The sequence below is a fragment of the Mercenaria mercenaria genome, chromosome 10, assembly GCF_021730395.1.
Source record: "Mercenaria mercenaria strain notata chromosome 10, MADL_Memer_1, whole genome shotgun sequence".
NCBI classification, from domain to species: domain Eukaryota; kingdom Metazoa; phylum Mollusca; class Bivalvia; order Venerida; family Veneridae; genus Mercenaria; species Mercenaria mercenaria.
The window spans coordinates 6,570,414-6,593,626 of record NC_069370.1 but is presented as its reverse complement, the minus strand read 5'-3'; the positions used below and the strand labels follow the sequence as shown (position 1 = coordinate 6,593,626).

Here is a 23,213-nt window from a genome sequence, read left to right as displayed (position 1 = left end):
GGTTACCCTAAATGCAGCCTTGTTTTGCCGTTTTGACATTTTCTACTCTGATTTGCATGCAAATTACACATTTAAACTGTTAAATATGTTCACTTTTACCTCTGATGGCCAGAAAGTAGCAATCTGTAGCCTATAAATATGCAGTTTTTGAAAAAAATACACTCACAACAGTGAAAATGTGATATTTTTGGGTTTTATCCTCATTTTCAACAAAATTGCAATTAATTTGTCATTTTCTATCAAATTCTAATCAAATTAGCCCATTTCCACCACCATCTGGCCAGATTTCATTTTTTACCAATGTCATCTTATAGGTTATAACACACTAAATAGTTGTTGTTCTTTATTCTATATAAAATTGACCTATTTCCAATGACCGCGGCACACATCAGGACCCATTTTACATGTCTGTAACTTACATTTTCTTGAAGAATATTGTCAGTGCTAACTAAAAATCAAAAGAAAAGTGGGGGTCATGTTTGATGCAAGAAAACTAATTTCAGTCAAACACACAAACTGCAAAATCAGCTAAAAAATGAGATCCCAAATTATACTGGTGGTGTATGATCTAAGTTTCCATGAAAAATTTTGTCATGTTGTTATTTCATTATGAAAATGCTACCATCTATTTAGTGTCTGTATGCCTATAAAACTGACCTATTTAGTGTCTGTATGCCTAAACAAAAATTGCACATATGCGCATGCGCAAAAACACATGCATGGGTCGTGCCCTATTGTAAAATTTGCGACAAATTGTATTTAAGTCCAAATGGATGTATTAGTTTATTATTTTTCATTTTAGTCCACATGATAAAAGTACCTCAGTTACCATAACTATGTAGGGTAACTGAGCAATTTTGGTAAATTCATCACATTGAGTTTTCCAAAAACATCAAAATAGCTTTTCGGGTACTTTTGTCTATAATGTGATATTAACGTGTATCCAGTAACGAAAATAGTGATATTTGAGAGAGGCTTCCATTTGTCTACAAGAAACAAGCTTCATAGTTTTTAAGTGACTCAGTTACCCGAACTTCCCCTATTTCAGGAGCGTTCACTTGCTATGGCAACACCTAGATACTTTGCACTGGACACCACTTCCAAGATTTGACCATGTAATATGTAATTGTGTGTAAATTTCTTTCTGTTTCTTGGCAGTGGCGTATTACTATATTAGATCTAGAGCTATATGGACCGTTCCATAAGGAAATCTGTATTAATTAGTCACACAAAAAAAACATCAAAATTAAGATAACAAAATATTCATAAAGACCATTATTTTATCTTTCAAATCTGAAAACTTTGGCCACGAGTCGCCAAAAATAAACTAATAATTAGCTGCAGTACCTATTTAAATGTCGGCATGTGAAATTTCGTGTAAATACACGCATTATTAACAAAATAGTAATACAAATTTAAACTGACCGACTAGGAATTTTGTTGAGTGTACTGTGTATTCATTTTTCAAAGTTATATTTGTACTGTGTATTGCAGTTTGGTGTACTGAGTACTGATATTGAAAACGTGCATATTTTCAGCATTTATGGTCATTAGATAGGCAAGGCATGTAATTCCATCGGCCCAAATGATGGAAAGTCTTTTTCTGTTTGCAGGTGACATTAGACTTCACAGCGAAAATCACAAGCACCAGTTTGAACACTGATATTACAATTTACAATTACGGCGGCATGCCAATAGTCACTCCGAAAAAACTGTCTAAATACTAGCCATTGTCGAGTAAAGACCCAGCCACAAGTTCAGCCGTGAAGTTTTATAGTAATGTAACACATGATATGACGACGTAAAGTGTGGAAAAGGTCTCCCCTTATAAGAAGAGCAAACATGAAAATATGTTATCCTTTTGCCTTCATACTACAAAGAGACATAAACCTTGGTCAATAGACGACTTTTATCGTTTATGGTGTCAATAGTTCAAAGGTCAAGGTCGTAAGGGCTTTGATCTTTTAAAGTGGTTTCTCCTCAGTAACCTTAGACTCATTTGACGTAGAACCTTTGAACTAGCTTCACTTGAAATTTTCTTAAAATTATCCTATAGTCAACGCTCTATTTATTGCGTAAATGCATTGTTCTAAAAGGTAATTAGCTCACTACTTGCTTCATACGAAACAAAACAAAATGGGTGTCATATGCACTGAACAATTTGTTTTAAAAGTCGGAGGAAACAGTGCCATATGTTATTCTTGAAATGAGCCGTGCAGTAGGCTGGGGCTGGTCTGGATCTTTGCTGGTCGCAAACCCACTATGTTTGTTTTCTCATGGCACGGCTCAAATATATTTTGCACACTTTATTTGCAAGATATATGTCATTTCTGTGCAAACAGTTCGTTATCACCTTTATGTGATCAGCTTCCCTGTTGACCAAAATAGTATATTTTATTGTCAAGGTCAACTTCGAACTATAACAAGCGGTCGGGAACTGACTTGAAGATCATTCCGATTTTTTTCGTGTATTGATACTGTTTAATGTAAAATGTTTATGATCTTTGGTTTAAACATATTTATTCCCAACAATATACATAACTATATTTATGTACTAACATTACAAGTACAATTGGTGGAAAGGATTAAAACGAAAGACAAATCTCACAGAGTTCTTATACTATCTTATTAGGATCTTTGCTATTTTATGAATTTGTGTTTACGTTGCGAGTTTGTTTGATAAATTTTTCAATGTACATGACTATTTGTTCTGTATAAAAGTAAAACATGACTTTTACAATATTGCTTGTCAAATAATGTTTGGTAAATAAATCTGTCGCAACAGAACCTATTTCAGTATCGATGCCAAGTCTTATTTGGAAGTAATGTACACTCATCACATTTATGCAGTAACTAGCTGCTTCTTTTAATGTCAGTAAGTATATGTCTGTCTTGCTTTTTCTCTTTCCTCTTAATTTAGCGTCAGAAATGCGGTTTCTGTTATGCAAGCAGTTGTATAATTGTAAAATCATTGGAAGAGTTAAAAGCCTGCTCTTCAAAACAACTTGCAGTCTTCACTATACCTCATATTAACCAAGTTGATGAAAACATTTTGCGACGTCAAAAAATATAGGAAACTATAAAACTAGTTAAAAAACATTTCTTGGCAAACAAACTGACTGAAGGCTATTTATTCATCCATCTATTTTGTCACATTCTTGACAATAGACTGTATAACAATACTCTCCGAAAACCTTGTCTGTTCATGGAATTGCACTCTGTGTAACATTGAAAGTTCCATGTACACCGCCGTGTATTATATTTTGTACTGGTAGCATTGTGTAAATGTTGTGTTCTGCTCGATGGCGTGGTAGGTAGCATACATTTCCACTACCGTCAATGATCAGGCTCCTCACCATTTGCCCAAATCAGGTTTCTTCTGTTGCAAATTGGTTCCTTTTGTAAGCGGGTTCCTTTTGAAACATGTATGTCAATATTTTCTGAATCAGCAGTATATTTTCTGCTTTTTTCTCAGCATATGTCTGGTGCTATCTTGCAATTTACTTTTTTGCGGTTTTGGTCGTTAGCGTACTATAACATTTTCGTCATTTGGGTGGCGTTCAACAAAATGAAATACAATGGCCTTAAATTCGTTCGTCGAGCCAGCCATAAACACACATAAAGAAGTTGAATCTGCAACGACAATCACAATGTAGTATTTATTAATAGGGCCGGGCTTTCTGCAAGATATTGAAAGTAAGTCTTAGTGACATCCCAATGCAAAATTTTAAAAGATACCTTTAACTGTTTTTGAGATAATTAAGGTTATATCAACTTCAACAATGCTCAGTGATAGAATAGAATATGTATATCTACATTTACAACTGGTACGCATAACAAAAAATATTGCCCACTGTTACACCATGGTGGTTGTGTGTTATGTTCAGAACTTATTACATGAATTACAACAGAGTTGAATTACAAACATCACATATCTTCAGGGCTAAAGAAATTACTGTTTTCTACTTTAAAAAGGAAATGAGTCAAATGATGAGGTACATTTTGTAAGATTAATTCTATAAATCTCAGTGATAATGTAAACAATACACAGTACAGTAAATTGTAATACAGATCAAAACACAGTACATATATTTACAATACACAGTACACCATCGACGCCCATTTATCGTCGATTTCTCCGTCTTCTGAGCATTTACAAAGCTGACATTTTGCAAATGTATTCATTGTATGTAACTAAATAAATCATACGATTCAGAATTTTTATCACAATACAATAAGTGACGATATCGGGAGAAATGTGTCCCCGACCGGCATTTATGTGATGATAAAATTGCCATTTTATCACAATTTTTAGCATTTCTACATAAGATTGGCTCATTTTACGCTTGTGAGAGCATATACACAGTATCTAGTTATTAAAAATATTGCTCTTTTCTTTTATAGTAGTATAATACAATAGTAAATAGGTGTTTTACTTACCTTGTTGACAAAAAATAAACGCCTTTTGGGAAAATACCTTATCACTAAATGGCAATATCCAGTGTACGCATCCTCACCGGCCGTGAGTATATCTTTGGTTAAATCACTGGCATGTTATCTACACACATGGGTGCTTTGGAATTTCCGTTGCCATGGCAATAAAAATGACATTTATTTGTCAAATAGGGTTAGACTTTGATTTCCCTTAGATAAATGTACTACAACAGTCTTGTTTCTAGTTTGTGTATGAACATAAGAAAAGCAATGATTTTCTTGTATTTAAAAATTACTTTATCTATGATATAATTATCACTATATTTTCTACAGGTTTTCTCATATTATTATTCATATTGGTTACCGAACCCCTAGCCACTGCCCAAAATAATAGGGTGGAGACATTTAGTACTGTCTTACCAATGCCATGGCCTGTAATCTCACACTTACATAAACTGGATTGTCTCCCTTTCAAATTGCCCGCCATTTGTGAGGAAGAATGCAGGACACATCAGGTGTGAAAATTTGTACGCAGAACAGTTATTATAGACATTATCATGTCGGAGAATTAAGAATAATGATTTGGTAAAAGTTATTATGTAGAGTATACACTTGTAGAGTGAGGCGTTTACTGAAGATGATGTCAATAACACGGGAGAGTCTTTTCACCCCAAATAACAACAGCCACCACTTTGTTATTCCCCGCCGATGAATCGGAGGGGATATTGAAATGGCGTTGTTCGTCCGTCCGTATGTCCGTCCGCTGCCATTTCTCTAACTAGCAGGTAAAATTTCATAAAACTTGAAATATTGATCAGGTCGGATATCCGGGCACTTCACCGATTACGTTGCATAGCAACAAGAGCGAGGTGAAAGTAGACGCAATTTTGTAAAGAGAATGCATTGTGTCTGGAACAACTGAGTTAGACCTTCCTGATTGTGTGTATCACTTTTGTTCATTGTTTTTATGAGTTTAAAGTGATTGAATGGAAAAATAAAAAGATGCCAAAAAAATTATAATGTTACAGAATGTACCTACAATGTATAATCATTTGAGAGAGAGAGCAACCTATCGTTCCTTTAGTTTCCTGACATGACAGTAAATTAGAAAAAAAATGAATAGGGTATGTTAGAAATGGACAGGGAATAAAAAAAAAAAAACAAATAAAACTGTATTATGATCTATTTTATTGAAAAACAACATTGCCACATACCGTATTTTCCTGTATTAAGGCCCCCGGGGGCGTTACATTTTCCAACGAGGGGGCGTTTATTTGAGGTAAAAAAATAAAAAATGAAAATTTTTACAAAACTTAAAAACATCGTTCAAACTAGCTATCAAGTGTTTCTTTGTTGTTTAATCCCCCTAAAACGTAATTATTTGGCATCCAATTTAATGCAGTGTGTCCTTTATGCATTTAAATACGGTACCTCGTGTATTCCATGTCTGGCTTTTTGAAACGCTTGCGACACTACACATTACGTCATGACCCAAACAGCTGTGTACTCCGATAACATTTTCCTTAGTACATGCGGGTAGCTAATAGCGCAATACACAATGTCAATGGTTTGACACGCTGCTGTGCCTGCTTTAAAATTAAAAGTTCTTAAAACAGCCGAAGAAAAGGGTATATCGTAAACACATTGCTGCAAGTTTGTATAAAGTCGGCAGGAAGCGTGTGCGCGAGTGGTGTAAAAACAAAATCAAAAATGTATTTACCGTTTAATTTTCTGTTACGTACCGTACTTAGTACAAATGTTTTGGCTTTACGGTACATGGACTGTTTAAAAGTGTGTTTAATTTTTAATACATTGGACTTTAGTACTGTAAATTACTTATTATGTGGACTTATAAAAATGAGGTAGGTGTTTTTTCCCGTTCTTGTTGACTTTTTTTCCCCTCCAAAATGGGTGGGGGGGCGTTAATTAGAGGGGGGGCCTTAATTCGGAAAATACGGTATGTCACTTCTACCAGACCATTATTGACACGCTATTAAATCAATAATTTCCAGTAAAACTAGAAAAATCTTTCAGGAATACATTATAAATGGACAGGGAAAAATAAAAATTAATCAATAGAAATGTATTATGATATATTTTATTTGAAAACAACATCGCGACCCGTACCGCTAGTCTAATCGCTACGGGTTGCTACGTGATACTTTCACCTTGCTGTATCTCGGATTTATCAGTTGCGAGGAAGTGACGTTGCGCCGACCTGATCAATTAACCAGCCCACTTCGATGATGCCCGTCAACTTTTTTTTTGATTGGTTAATTTCCCTTAAGAGTTATTGCCCTTAGTTTAATGAAATTCCAGGTCCAGCATCTGTCTGCAGCCATTTCTCAGTCTGTAGCAGGTAGAATTTCATAAAACTTTATATAAACATGACATCACAGTTCTAGCAAGATAAAAAATATATAATTATTACTGTAGACATTATATCCCTGTTTCTCGTATTCTCTGGGTTTCTCATATTTTCATTTTTTGCCTTCAAGTTGTCAAATAATTTAATGTTTGTTATTTTCTAGACAGGAATGGTACCAAACTGACATACTGAAAATTTCAAGTGATTTGAATGCATATTAACGAAACTATCAGCATTTTACTCAGTTTTCAAAAAAATCCTTATTTTTTTCTGGTGGTGTTAGCAAATTTGCCATAAATTATTGATTATGCAATTAATTGTAATATTTCTTGATGTATTTACTTCAGAATATATCTTTTTATAACACAGTGGGAATTTTAATTTTTTAGATTCTACAACTTATTTTTGATGAAAAGTCAAATCTAAATCCACGGGAATACGAGAAACTCTTGGTCCATTTCTGCGGGTGAGGGTGGTATCAAATACAGAAACAAAATAATTAAATGGGATAATTTCAGTATTATTTTATGACTCCATCTGAAAGACAAGTGAATTTTCTACAAAATAACACCCAAATGCTGTTTATGAAATGGTCAATCTGTTATTGGGAATAAAAACAACCCTTTAGGCCCCCGAGAATATGAGAAAACAGGATACAGGCTGGTAACATTGCCCAATCGGGTTTTTGACATAAAAACTAATATTTCTTGAAAAATAATGAAGATATTTCTTTCAAACTTGGTCCATTTATTAAGCATAACATATGATGCATATTAAGATAGAAATAACTTTGTTGTCTTCAGTTTTGTTAGAATTACTTCCCTTTTTCAGATTTTTAGCTCACCTGAGCAATGCTCAGGTGAGTTTTTCTGATCGCTCGATGTCCGGCGTCTGTCGTCCGTCGTCTGTCGTCTGTCGTCTGTCGTCTGTCAACATTTAGCTTGTGTATGCGATAGAGGCTGTATTTTTCAATTAATCTTCATGAATATTGGTCAGAATGATAACCTTGATGAAATCTAGGCCGAGTTCGAAAATGGGTCATCTCGGGTCAAAAACTAGGTCACTAGGTCAAATCAGAGAAAAACCTTGTGTATGCGATAGAGGCTGTATTTTTCATTTAATCTTCATGAATATTGGTCAGAATGATAACTTTGATGAAATCTAGGCCGAGTTCGAAAATGGGTCATCTCGGTTCAAAAACAAGGTCACTAGGTCAAATCAAAGAAAAACCTTGTGTATGCGATAGAGGCGATATTTTTCAATTAATCTTCATGAATATTGGTCAGAGTGATAACCTTGATGAAATCTAAGCCGAGTTCGAAAATGGGTCATCTCGGATCAAAAACTAGGTCACTAGGTCAAATCAAAGAAAAACCTTGTGTATGCGATAGAGGCTGTATTTTTCAATTCTTCTTCATGATTATTGGTCAGAATGATAACCTTGATGAAATCTAGGCCTAGTTCGAAAATGGGTCAACTCGGGTCAAAAACTAGGTCACTAGGTCAAATCAAAGAAAAACCTTGTGTATGCAATAGAGGCTGTATTTTTCAACTGATTTTCATGAATTTTGGTCAGAATGATTGCCTTGATGGAATCTAGGCCGAGTTTGAAAATGGGTCATCTCGGGTCAAAAACTAGGTCATTAGGTCAAATCAAAGAAAAACCTTGTGTATGCGATTGAGGCGGTATTTTTCAATTGATCTTCATGAATTTTGGTCAGAATGATTACCTTGATGAAATCTAGGCCGAGTTCGAAAATGGGTCATCTGGGGTCAAAAACTAGGTCACTAGGTCATATCACGTAAAAACCTTGTGTATGCGATAGAGGCTGTATTTTTCAATTGATCTTCATGAATTTTGGTCAGAATGATTACCTTGATGAAATTTAGACCAAGTTCTAAAAATGGGTCATCTGGGGTCAAAAACTAGGTCACTAGGTCAAATCAAAGAAAAACCTTGTGTATGCAGTAGAGGCTGTATTTTTCAACTGATCTTCATGAAATTTAGCCAGAATGATTACCTTGATAAAATCTAGGCCGAGTTCGAAAATGGGTCATCTGGGGTCAAAAACTAGGTCACTAGGTCAAATCGAAGAAAAACATTGTGTATGCAATAGAGGATGTATTTTTCAATTGATCTTCATGAAATTTGGTCAGAGTGATTGCCTTGATGAAATCTAGGTCGATTTTGAATATCGGTTATCTGGGGTCAAAAACTAGGTCACTAGGTCAAATTAAAGAAAAATCTTGTGTATGCGATAGAGACTGTTTTTTTTCAATTGATTTTTATGAAATTTGGTCAGGTTGATTGCCTTAATGAAGTCTAGGTCGAATTTGAATATGGGTCATCTGAGGTCAAAAACTAGGTCACTTGGTCAAATCAAAGAAAAAACTTCTGTATGTGATAGAGGCTGTATTTTTCAGTTGATCTTCATGAATTTTGGTCAGAATGATTGCCTTCATAAAATCTAGGTCGAGTTTGAACATGGGTCATCTAGCGTCAAAAACTAGGTCATATCTAAGAAAATGCTTGTTTTATCGCAAGAGACCAATTTTTTGGTCCAATCTTAATGAAAATTGGTCAGAATATTTGTTTCCATGAAATCACTAGGTCAAACATGTTTTACACTGTTATGGAGTGTTTCTTAGGTGAGCGACCTAGGGCCATCTTGGCCCTCTTGTTATGATGCATAATATTTTAAGTCCAAAAAATAATATGTTTTAATGCAATGTTTAAAACAGTAAAGGGTTCAATGGCTTTCTGTTGCTCCAAACCTGTGCACCAATACCTTTATTCTATATATTTAGGGTTAATACTTTGTTTATAGTGCAGATGTATGAACATTTTTCTGTAATGTTGTAAGTGAAAGCACAGTAAAATATATACATTTGTGTACTAGTGCAATTATTTAGAGCATTAGAAAGCCATTGGACACTTTTTTGTTTTAAACTTAACATTAGAACATATTTTTTTTTTTACTTCAAAAATTATGCGTCATAAAAATCTGAAAAGGGGAAATAATTCTACCAAAACTGAAGGCAACCAAGTTATTTTTATTTTTATTTGTATCATATGTAATACTTAATAAATGGACCAAGTTTGAAAGAAATATCTTCATTATTTTTCCAGAAATATTAGTTTTTATGTCGAAAGCCTGATCGGGCAATGTTACCAGCCTGTTATAAGTATTCTATAGTTTTAATGACAGTTCTAGAATATATATCATATGGCTCATGAATGTTTTAGAACTTATTTCCAGAAAGGTCCTTTAGATAATATGTAGTGTCAAGGATAAAAACTTCACTTCAAATGTATTTAAAAAGTAAATGATTAAATACTGAACTATACTAGCTAAATTTGAAACATATTGCAGAACCATGATCATATAAACTACCTCACAGAAATACCTGGCGAAAGATTGGCTTATCATCCTCTTAGGTGGTTTAAAGATAAATATCAACAGAGCTAAAGTGGATAAACAGATTCAGGGCAGGTTGAGTTAAACTTCTGTATTAAGCAGATCAAAGGCAGGAGGGAAAATTTAAGGGGCAGCATTGTAGAAGCCCAAAAAGGCTAATTGGGGCGCCCCTTTGTATTTCTTCACAAATAACAATATATTTGCTTATCCATTAACATTTAAAAATGAGGTGGTTTGAGGAGGAATGTTCTTTCACTAAACGCCTTTTTAGCTCACCTGAGCACGAAGTGCTCAAAGGTGAGCTTTTGTGATTGCCCCATGTCCGTCGTCCTCCAGTCGTCCGTCGTCAACAATTTGTCTGTTAACACACTAGAGGTCACAATTTTGGCCCAATCTTAATGAAACTTGGTCAGAATGTTACCCTCAATAAAATCTTGGATGAGTTCGATATTGGGTCATCTGGGGTCAAAAACTAGGTCATCAGGTCAAATCAAAGGAAAAGCTTGTTAACACCCTAGAGGTCACAATTTTGGCCCAATCTTAATGAAACTTGGTCAGAATGTTACCCTCAATAAAATCTTGGACGAGTTTGATATTGGATCATCTGGGGTCAAAAACTAGGTCAAATCAAAGGAAAAGATTGTTAACACTCTAGAGGTCACAATGTGGGCCCAATCTTAATGAAACTTGGTGAGAATGTTACCCTAAATAAAATCTTGGACGAGTATGATATTGGGTCAACCAGGGTCAAAAACTAGGTCACCAGGTCAAATCAAAGGAAAAGCTTGTTAACACTGTAGAGGCCAGATTTATGACTGTATCTTCATGAAACTTGGTCAGAATGTTAATCTTGATGATCTTTAGGTCAAGTTCAAATCTGGGTCAGGTGGGGTCAGAAACTAGGTCACTAGGTCAAATCAAAGGAAAAGCTTGTTTACACTCTAGAGGCCACATTCTTCATGAAACTTTGGGTCAGAATGTTAATATTAATGATCTCAAGGTCAAATTTGAATCTGGGTCATATGGGGTCAAAAACTAGGTCACCAGGTCAAATCAATGGAAACGTTAGTTAACACTTTAGAGGCCACATTTATGACCATATATAATGACCATATCTTAATGAATCTATCTTGATGATCTTTAGGCCAATAGGTCAGGTGAGCGATACAGGGCCTTCATGGCCCTCTTGTTTCAAAAATACTTGGCGAGCGAGTGAAATTTTTTTTTTCTTTTCAAATCTTCATTTTTTGAAGCAAGCGAAGAGCGATGAAATAAAAAAGAGTAAATAATCGCTTGTGTCATATTTAACACCAGATCAAGTTTGTTTCTGTTCATAAGCCGGAAAAACAAATGTGTGTTAAGTAACATTCAGACAGCATTGTCCTTGGAGCATTGAATTTTTAATGTGTGATACATACAATAAAAAGTAAGAAATATGTAAGTGCTATTATTATTCTGAAATATCACTTAACAATTTTCTCTGCTCGTGACCTTAGACCCAGTGTTCCAGATAAGCTGCGTATCGGCGTATTTTACGCATAAAAATCAACTAAAAACGCACATGATTTCATTTTGATACGTACATTATACGTACATGACTTTGAACTTACGCACGACATTAAAACTTGAAACGTACCTTAATTATATTCAAATGAAAACATGTCACTACTCCCGTATAAACAATGCGACGGGTACCACTATTAACTTCGCTAAAACGTTCTTCCTGTCTTAGAAACCGTAAACTAGTCTACTTGAACATCTGCGTCGTCTAGGCGCTCTAGAAGTTTTATATATTTACTTATCAAAATCAAGCGTTTGATCGTTCTATTAAAACGAAAGTAGACACATTATTTTTTATCATGGCTTCCGAAGCAAAACAGAGAAAAATTGATAAGTTTTTTGTGGTTAAAACATCTCTACCGACTAAGAGCTTGGTGCAACCAATAATTGAAGACATCATTTCTGCCGTTTTAAAAAATAAAAAGTCGCATGTGGCTGTCACAGAATCTACCATTGAAAGTTGGAAAAAATTGTATCCTTGGATAAAACTTACTAAAAAGGACAGTTTATGGTGTTGTTATAATGTCTGTCTTTGTCTCTATAGTAACGGTAAGTATTGTTAAAATTACCCTTTATCCGAGTCTGGAATTTTGAATTTACCCCCATCTTCTGAAAAGTGGGGGTAATTACCCATGGGGTCAAAAAATTATCTGGAACACTGCCTAGACCTTTTAACCCTTAAAGTGCTGGATAACATGTATCTATTACAAATTAATACAGATCATGCAGTACTCAACTGAACCTGCTAATCTGATGTGGTACTATTTGGTGCTAAATGACTAAGTCAGCAGGCTGGGTTTTACTGTCAGAAATCAAATGAAAATCCAGCACTTTGAAGGTTTAACTATACAAAGTGTACAAAAACTAATGTTGACACTTTTGAATGACATATAAGCAAATGTCTAGAATTCCTGATGTATTATCATGTATCATCTTTAATATCACTCGAACCAAATAAAGAATGTTAAAACAATCAACAAAAACCCGCGTTTGAGAAACACACTTGCCCCCGGCGGGTTTTACGTGGAAAGATCGTCTTATCGTATAGCGCAGCAGCCCTAAACAACTCTGTAAAACTGGAGCTCGGGGAAATCTCAACAGCTGTTGCTGGAAATACTTGCAGACATAGGGGGCTGCCATTTTGTTATGCCCGGTTTTTAAAGCGATCAAATATTACAAAAATTTAATCGAATAAACTGATACTACCGGGGCATTCTGTGCGGTACCTAGGGAGACTACGTAGTCAAATTGGTGGCTGAGAGAACATGTTCTTCCGATGTTCTGATGAATTACAAGCAAGGTTTAAACTTTGGAATTTCCTCTTTTTTTCGTTCCTACTGATTTCGACCCAGCGCAAAAAATACACCAGGTGCAGGCGGTAAAAAAAATTAAAATAATTTTTTTCATTTCAGTTTGGTGTGCCCTAAGCAAGTACACTGGGACCCCGTAATAACGCTGTCGTCGGGGTCCTAGGTTCGAGACCCGCGGATCTAGCAGGGTTAAATTTATAACGCGGGTTGGCGGTATATGCAATACCCCACCCACCAGTAATGTATTAGATGTATTTTAAACGCTGTTTTTTGTTACATAAGAAATTCTAAGCATTTAAATGGGACATTTATGTTAACCTTAGATGCTGCTGGAAAATACATCGAAAGAATTATAACGCTATGTCAGCTTCCTATTTTGTTGTGATTCTAAAAGAAATGTGGAATTGTGTATCCCGGAAGTAAACATATAACGCTGTGTGAGAAGTGCGCGGTCGTGAAAATTACAAGTGCAACGCATGGGTTTCTGTAACTAAAAGAGAAAAAACGTGGACAGTCTTAAAAAAAAATAATTTTGAATACAATGTAGAAAATGTATAAGATAAGAAAGACAATTGTTAAATCATTGGCATTTTGTAAATTCCAATGTACAGAATGTGATGATTACAAAAAACGGCTGCATATTTTTACAAAACTGGGCTTGTTGTTTGATTTTTTATTCACTCAAATGCCATCCGCTTTATTGGTGCAAACTTAAACGGTTTGATAGTTGACTGACCAATGTTACACGATTGTTATGTGTTGGTGCGACGTTAAACCAAACAAAAACAAAAAATTATTTCTGTGTAAAAAAATGTTCCCCAACTAAAAGGTACATAAAAATTATACAGTTTTTTGCTTCTCCTGAAAAGTTTTCAAAAATGGAGATAATAGGTTTTTGCTCTAACCTGAAGATTTTGTTCTTTTCAGCCAATACTTCAAAATCATTTAATTTCATGGGCTTGAATGTTCGTGGTTTTGGTAAAAATGGCAATTTTTTTGGGATATGAATTCTTGGATTTCAACTTTTGAATTTAAAATTAAATGGAATTTTACTTGTTCGTGGGATTAAATTTCGTGGATTGACTCAATCACGAAATCCACGAAAACTAGTCCCCCACAAATATTAATGATTCCACACTACCTTTTGCCATTTGAGACTTTTGAACATCTTTCAGATCGTTATTTCCTTTAATAAAAAAAAAACTAATTGTATTTCAGTATGACACAAGTGTGCTCTACAACATGGACTTTGATGATGAAATCTTGGCACATTCATGGCCTTTCTTCAGAGACTGCTGGTCAGCCAAAGATCTGTCAGGTTTGTATTTGTTTGTGTTTTAAATGGAGGACAATGGAGGGCTTTGAAAGGTAGAGTGTTGTTTTTTTTTTTTGTTTTTTTTTAGCTCACCTGTGAGTGTCACAAAGTGACAAGGTGAGCTTTTGTGATCGCGCAGTGTCCGTCGTCCGTGCGTGCGTGCGTGCGTCCGTAAACTTTTTGCTTGTGACCACTCTAGAGGTCACATTTTTCATTGGATCTTTATGAAAATTGGTCAGAATGTTCATCTTGATGATATCTAGGTCAAGTTCGAAACTGGGTCACGTGCAGTCAAAAACTAGGTCAGTAGGTCTAAAAATAGAAAAACCTTGTGACCACTCTAAAGATCACATTTTTCATGGGATCTTCATGAAAGTTGGTCAGAATGTTCATCTTGATGATATCTAGGTCAAGTTCGAAACTGGGTCACGTGCGGTCAAAAACTAGGTCAGTAGGTCTAAAAATAGAAAAACCTTGTGACCACTCTAGAGGTCACATTTTTCATGGGATCTTTATGAAAGTTGGTCAGAATGTTCATCTTGATGATATCTAGGTCAAGTTCAAAACTGGGTCACATGCCTTCAAAAACTAGGTCAGTAGGTCTAAAAATAGAAAAACCTTGTGACCTCTCTAGAGGCCATATATTTCAAAAGATCTTCATGAAAATTGGTCAGAACGTTCACCTTGATGATATCTAGGACAAGTTCAAAACTCGGTCACGTGCCATCAAAAACTAGGTCAGTAGGTCAAATAATAGAAAAACCTTGTGACCTCTCTAAAGGCCATATTTTTCATGGGATCTGTATGAAAGTTGGTCTGAATGTTCATCTTGATGATATCTAGGTCAAGTTCGAAACTGGGTCACCTGCTGTCAAAAACTAGGTCAGTAGGTCTAAAAATAGAAAAACCTTGTGACCTCTCTAGAGGCCATATATTTCATGACATCTTCATGAAAATTGGTCAGAACGTTCACCTTGATGATATCTAGGTCTAGTTCGAAAGTGGGTCACGTGCCATCAAAAACTAGGTCAGTAGGTCAAATAATAAGAAAACCTTGTGACCACTCTAGAGGCCATATTTTCATGGGATCTGTTTGAAAGTTAATCTGAATGTTCATCTTGATGATATCTAGATCAAGTTCGAAAGTGGGTCACGTGCCGTCAAAAACTAGGTCAGTAGGTCAGATAATAGAAAAACCTTGTGACCTCTCTAAAGGCCATATTTTTCATGGGATCTGTATGAAAATTGGTCTGAATGTTCATCTTGATAATATCTAGGTCAAGTTCGAAACAGGGTCATGTGCGGCCAAAAACTAGGTCAGTAGGTCTAAAAATAGAAAAACCTTGTGACCTCTCTAGAGGCCATACTTATGAATGGATCTCCATAAAAATTGGTCAGAATGTTCACCTTGATGTTATCTAGTTCAAGTTTGAAACTGGGTCACGTGCCATAAAAAACTAGGTCAGTAGGTCAAATAATAAAAAACCTTGTGACCTCTCTAGAGGCCATACTTTTTATGGGATCTTTTTGAAAGTTGGTCTGAATGTTCATCTTGATGATATCTAGCAAGTCAAGTTTGAAACTGAATCAACTGCGGTCAAAAACTAAGTCAGTAGGTCTAAAATTATTAAGATCTTTTGACCTCTCTAGAGGCCATATTTTTCAATGGATCTTCATGAAAATTGATCTGAATGTTCACCTTGATGATATCTAGGTCAGTTTCGAAACTGGGTCATGTGCGGTCAAAAACTAGGCCAGTAGGTATAAAAATAGAAAAACCTTGTGACCTCTCTAGAGGCCATATTTTTCATGAGATCTTCATGAAAATTAGTGAGAATGTTCACCTTGATGATATCTAGATAAAGTTCAAAACAGGGTCACGTACCTTCGAAAACTAGGTCAATAGGTGAAATAATAGAAAAACCTAGAGACCATATTTTTCAATGGATCTTCATGAAAATTGGTCAGAATTTTTATCTTGATGATATCTAGGTCAAGTTCAAAACTGGGTCACATGAGCTCAAAAACTAGGTCACTATGTCAAATAATAGAAAAAACGATGTCATACTCAAAACTGGATCATGTGGGAAGAGGTGAGCGATTCAGGACCATCATGGTCCTCTTGTTTAAATAATAGGTTAGGTGAAGGGTTGAAGTAAGTGCGTTTGTATGAGTGTGCCAAAGGTAGAAAATTATCAGAAAGCATTCCTTCCCTATATGGTCATTATTGAAGGAAAGGGAGAAGATTTTAAGACACATTTTGAGTTGAAAAATGTACGGAGAAAAATAATCAGAAACCTTCCTTCTCAAAGCATAATATCATTATGGAAGCTGATAGAGAAGAATGAAAGACAAAATGTGGGGAGCAGGGGACTCTATCCGAGTAGCTAATGTAGCTGAATTTTAATAAAAATATAGGGAGCAGTTTTGTATGCAAGACTCCCAAAGCCCGCCCGCTTAGCTCAGTAGGTAAGAGCGTTGGTCTACGGATCTCGGGGTCGCGAGTTCGATCCTCGGGCGGGGCGTATGTTCTCCGTGATTATTTGATAAACGACATTGTGTCTGAAATCATTAGTCCTCCACCTCTGATTCATGTGGGGAAGTTGGCAGTTACTTGCGGAGAACAAGTTTGTACTGGTACAGAATCCAGGAATACTGGTTAGGTTAACTGCCCGCCGTTACATGACTGAAATACTGTTGAAAAACGGCGTTAAACCCAAAACAAACAAAAAAAAACAAACAAGACTCCCAAACAAACTTCATAAGGAATAAAATATATGAGCCGTGTCATGAGAAAACCAACATAATAATTATAATAAAGTCTTTATTTAATGAGGCAACACAGTTGGGTGTACCCAGTCTTCCCTGTGAGCCACATAGTGGCTTTGCGACCAGCATGGATCCAGACCAGCCTGCACATCCACGCAGTCTGGTCAGGATCCATGCTGTTCGCTAACGGTTTCTCTAATTGCAATAGGCTTTGAAGGCGAACAGCATGGATCCTGACCAGACTGCGCGGATGCACAGGCTGGTCTGGATCCATGCTGTTTGCCAAGCCACTATTTGGTTTTCTCATGGCGCGCCTCATATCTGTAATGACAACTGTTGTAATTGTTTTCATTGTATGCATTTTCAGGTGATCTGTGGAATAAATGAGGAAAAGCTTGAACTTGTTCATATGAGGACTTGGTTTATAGAAGATGTGGTATGAGAAATATATGTGAATATGTGGTTTGAATAGGAGGTTCTTACAGAAGCAAAATCATTTTGTTGTATCAGTTATCAAGGAGGACATATCTAACCTTCAGGTTTTGTAAAATATAATTCTTCCACCACCATCAAAAGACAAGACATGGTAATTTATGTAAAAAATATTGAAAACAGAACACTACCTATCAAAAAGCTACTGTTAGTTTAGTTCCAGGAAGAGACATTGTCCAGTTAAAAAATGGCAACGACTCGGAAGCTATAAATTCCTATGAAGATGCTGACAAATACTCCGAGTGATAATTTGTTAATGTATAATACTAAAGGAACAGTGGTTAGGTTAATACAGTTACATGACAGATGAGTGATGAATGTATATGAGAGTATCGGGAATGGAAGTTGACAGAAATTTACAAACTGTATGTATTTGTTATCAACAAACTCATTTCTGTGAAGGCAAAGAGTATGCAACAGATCTTAAGAATAGAGAAATTTGCTTACAGTGTAAAGGATATGGAGTTGTGAGGCATCTTTAGCATATCTGATGGGACAAAAAGACAGTCACAGAAATTTGTTGATCAGGTAAAAGTTGTGTGCGACAGATGGAAGTAGGAAATTTGCAAATGGGGTAATGGAAAACTTTATGAATGAAAGAATGGATTCGGAAAATGTGATAAATTGTATATGAAGGTTCTACAAAACAGACTGGTTGTCATCATCAACAGGAAGACCATCAGATAATAAAACAATGCTTCAGGGTTGACTGTTCCAGTTTTACAGCAGGAAAATGCTTCAGGTAGGAATGTTCCAGAAATTAAAGACAAGAAAAGACAAGAGTAAAGTGTGTAAATTATAGGCTACATTGTGCCCAGAATGCTGAAGATCTGTAAGTAATACATGCTCTAGTCTTATTTGAATTTTTTTCTTGCAGTTGCCAGTGTTTTCAGCCAGGGTATAAATATGAACTTTGTGTTGTAAATGAAATCAGTACAAGCTGCATTTATACAGTAGATTAGAGCCGCGCCATGGGAAAACAAACTTAGTGGCTTTGCGACCAGCATGGATCCAGACCAGCCTGCGCATCCGCGCAGTCTGGTCGGGATCCATGCTGTTCGCTTTCAAAGCCTATTGGAATAAAAGAAACTGTTAGCGAATAGCATGGATCCTGACCAGACTGCGTGGATGCGCAGGCTGGTCTAGATCCATGCTGGTTGCAAAGCCATTATGTTGGTTTTCTCATGGCACAGCTCATTTATTTGTTTATTGATTAATACAAGTCAGATACCTTGGTATATACACCGAGTGCCTTGTTGTAAAGATTTGGGTTTTTAAAAAAGTCATAAATACAGGAAATAAAGCATTACACTGTAGATAATAAAACTGATACAGATCCCTGTGGCTGTGTATGTTTGAAACGGCATGAAGTCATTTCTGTGACTGACGTACATTTCATTTAGATGCACTTCTATAAGAAAAACAGTATTTAAAGAAAGTCAGATTTATATGTTTTTGAATTTTAGTGTGCAAAAAAAAAAAAGAATCTAGTTTTAAGCCTTAGGAAGTTAGTAGATGTAGATGGAAATACCCAGCTCTCGGGTAACTGTCCGTAAAGTACAGCAGAGTAGTGTTTCTGCCTAAATAGTTACCTTCAAGCCCGATACTCCCATCAACACTAGAACAAGAATTTTGTTCTGTATGTATATCATGTATAAATATACTCTTAGACTTTTATAATCGGTCACTGTTGTAATTGTGATAACTTGGATAATATTTAAATTACACAACTAAAAGTTTCTCGATCACCTTTCTTCCCATATGCACTTTATCATGAGGATAATTTTTCATTAACTGTGCATGGTATACTTTATTGTTTTATTTTCAGCATAGTCTTAACAAAATACATAAAAATCATAGGTGACCAATTATAAATGTCTATGAGTGTACGTATATAGTGTGATGGGGAGTACTAAATGGACAACTAAACATGAATCTCATCGAGTTTATTTAACAGGTTTAGACATTTTTAGCTTGGCCATTCAAAGAAGAGGGGAGCTGTCCTACTCGCCCCGGCGTCGGTGTGAGCGTGAGCGTCAAAAATGTTAAAATAGAGAAAAGTGGAAACTTCGCAGGTTGCTCAACACGACAGAAATGAAAATGTTGCAGGCCCGGTTTGATTGAGCCTGTTCGTGGACGGTAGTGGAAATGCATGCTACCGTCCACGCTCTCTAGCCCCGGGTTGAGCAGAACTCAACATTTACACATGCTAAAAGTAGAAAAAGCAATTTAGAGACATCTGCCCCAAATATTTTCAAAGTCCATTGAGATATTGCTTTCATATTTTGCATACTTGTTTACCATCATGACCCCAGTCTGTAAAAAGGAGGAGGCAACTCTATCGAGCATTTTGACTGAATTATGGCCCCTTTTCGACTTAGAATAAATGTTAAAGTTTGTGTACCACCCCAAATATTTTCAAAGTCCATTGAGATATTGCTTTCATATTTTGCATACTTGTTTACCATCATGACTCCAGTCTGTAAAAAGGAGGAGGCAACTCTATCAAGCATTTTGACTGAATTATGGCCCCTTTTCAACTTAGAATAAATGTTAAAGTTTGCATACCACCCCAAATATTTTCAAAGTCCATTGAGATATTGCTTTCATATTTTGCATACTCGTTTACCATCATGACCTCAGTCTGTAAAAAGGAGGAGGCAGCTCTATCAAGCATTTTGACTGAATTATGGCCCCTTTTCAACTTAGAATAAATGTTAAAGTTTGCGTACCACCCAAAATATTTTCAAAGTCCATTGAGATATTGCTTTCATATTTTGCATGCTCGTTAACCATCATTACCCCAGTCTGTAAAAAGGAGGAGGCAACTCTGTCAAGCATTTTGACTGAATTATGGCCCCTTTTCGACTTAGAATAAATGTTAAAGTTTGCGTACCACCCCAAATATTTTCAAAGTCCATTGAGATATTGCTTTGATATTTTGCATACTTGTTAACCATCATGACCCCAGTCTGTAAAAAGGAGGAGGCAACTCTATCAAGCATTTTGACTGAATTATGGCCCCTTTTTGACTTAGAATTTGCTTATTGTAATGTTAAAGTTTTACTCATTGCTTATATTATACTATCCAGCACTGAGAATAGTCAAGCGCACTGTCCACTGACAGCTCTTGTTTTCATTCTTGCTATTGATATAAGTTGAATACTGTGAAAACATGTTCTTACAAGTTGTCTCATGGCTGTTCTGTTTGCATTGCTATATTATATTGCTTTGGTAGTATATAATCTTTATGCGGCAACATGTTTCACAGATGCTGATAATTATTGCAAGCTGATGAACTTATAAAGCAAGTAAGAATTGACATGAACAGTTTGGGTCAAAAATAAATGTTTAGGAAATTGTTTTAGTATCATATTGCTGAAATGCTTTGAAAATATAACAAATGATATATAAGATTTTGCAAGTTTAAACATGTTAAAGCTGGCTGCAGTTATAACAGCTTGGCAATCCATTCAACTTTCTGTGGCATTAATTTTAAGATCTTGCAAGAATACAAAATTAAATGTACTGTGTACATATCTTTCTACAGGGTTACAGGAATATGACATTGAAAAATTACTGTTATATTATCAAAGCATTTGGTGTGATTTTGTCAGATCGTTATAATAGCAGTTTTACCACATAAATGATCAAATTTTATGTTTTGATTTAATTAAGTCTTACTTTCACAAATTTGTAATTTTTTATGACCAATAACTGAATAAGCATTCGCTTAGAAACACTTCTGTAGTATGCCTTAGCATTGTTGTGTGAAATAACCCTTGAATGAAGTGAACTGGTACCAGTGAAATTGCGACAGTTTTCATGTGCTCATTTAAAGACTTCAGTACAGTTTTGTCAAACAGTCTTTTGTACAAAATCTTACAGAACATGTTATTAATAAAAGAAAAAAATCTATATTGAATATAGTTAAACATAAAATTTGAAGAAAAAAAACCCTACAGATGTGGTCTAATTGCTTGTTTCTGCTATGATTATAGATGAATGTTATTTTACTGTTGGTTATAGCTGTAGAGTAAGTGAAGTTTAACAAGACACCTACATCTACATCTAGTATTTATTCAGCAATCAAATTATCAAACCAAATTGAAAAATAAACAAAATCATCTACAAAAAAAATTGACAAAATCTATATAGACAAAAGTTGCACATTTCTGTTTTTAACTCTTAGCCTGCTGGAACTTACTATCAGTCCTTTGCGACCAGTGAGACCCAGATCGGCCAGCACGCAACCGTGCCAGCTGATCAGGCTCTACACTGTTTTCTGTCCAATTGTTAGAAAAAGGCTGACTGTCCAAGCAGCCAACAGTGTAACAATTGTTATCACTTACAATATTTTCACCAGGCACATCATTGTCACTTTCATCCATGTTGCCACTTTCATCCATGTTACACTCGTTGTCACTTAAAATGGTTTCTTCAGGCACATTATTGTCACTTACATACGCGTTACAGTTGCTATCACTTATAATATTTTCCTCAGGCCTATCATTGTCACTTTCATCCATGTTACACTCCTTGTCACTTAAAATGGTTTCTTCAGCCACATAATTGTCACTTTGATCCATGTTATCATTGTTGTCACTTGTAGTGGTTTCTTCAGGCACATCATTGTCACTTTCATCCACTTTACAATCATTGTCACTTAAAATATTTTCTTTAGGTACATCACTGTCACTTCCATCCATGCTACCATTGTTGACATTTCCAATGGTTTCATCAGGCACATCATTGTCATTTTCATTCATGTTCCTTTTACTGTCACTTACAATGGTTTGTTCAGGCACTTGGTTGTCATAATTAACAAGGTTTACATTACCATTAGCATCATAATCAACATAAAGTACAAATGTGTCTTTGGACACATTGTTGTCACCATCTTTGTTTATATAGATCAAGTTTGATTGAGCATTTTCACTATTGGAAATAACATGTATTTTCACCATATCTTTTGTCATACTTTTGTCATGTTCTTTATTTAGATCTGTTTCAAATATTTCTTTAAAAACATTGTCACTTACAATGGAATTTTCATCCACAAAGTTATTACTTATGATGGTTTCTTCAGGTACATTCTTATCAGTAACAATTGTTTCTTCAGGCTTATCTTTGTCAGCTACAATGCTTCCTCCTGGTATATTGCTGTCACTAACAAGGTCTTCTTCAGGAACATCATCCCTCTCATTACTGTCAATATTGTCAAGATGCTGTGTCAATTTTGGCCCACTGTCGTTTAAGTTTTGTATTACAGTCTCAGTATTGGAATTTATACTTTCTTTCACAATTTCTTTTGTCATGTAATCAGAATCTTCATACGTGCGACCTGCCTCAGTTTGTTTTTTGGTCTTTTTATTTTTGCTGCAACAAGGTTTTCGCTTTGGTATTGCTGTTTTTTCTACACATAATCTCTTTGATGGACCTGAAAATATTTAATAAATTCACATAGAGTTTGGGCATTGGTTGTTTTCACCAGACATACTGTTACATGGTGGCCGAGTTTAACGGCCGCAGCCCACAACTCAGTC

At 35.5% G+C, this 23,213-nt stretch overlaps 1 long non-coding RNA gene across 3 annotated transcripts; it reads left to right on the top strand.

Annotated features, from left to right (window-relative positions):
* Positions 1-4,914: 4,914 nt before the first annotated feature.
* On the top strand, positions 4,915-21,585 carry LOC128559758 (uncharacterized). 3 transcript variants are annotated; one of them, XR_008372563.1, is made up of 3 exons: positions 4,915-4,949; positions 14,310-14,409; positions 17,543-21,585. It is a non-coding gene; the product is annotated as an uncharacterized LOC128559758 (long non-coding RNA). The 3 variants fall into 3 exon arrangements; XR_008372564.1 differs by having other exon boundaries at positions 4,917-5,019; XR_008372562.1 differs by lacking the exon at positions 4,915-4,949 and adding an exon at positions 5,070-5,373.
* The last annotated feature ends 1,628 nt before the right edge of the window (positions 21,586-23,213 follow it).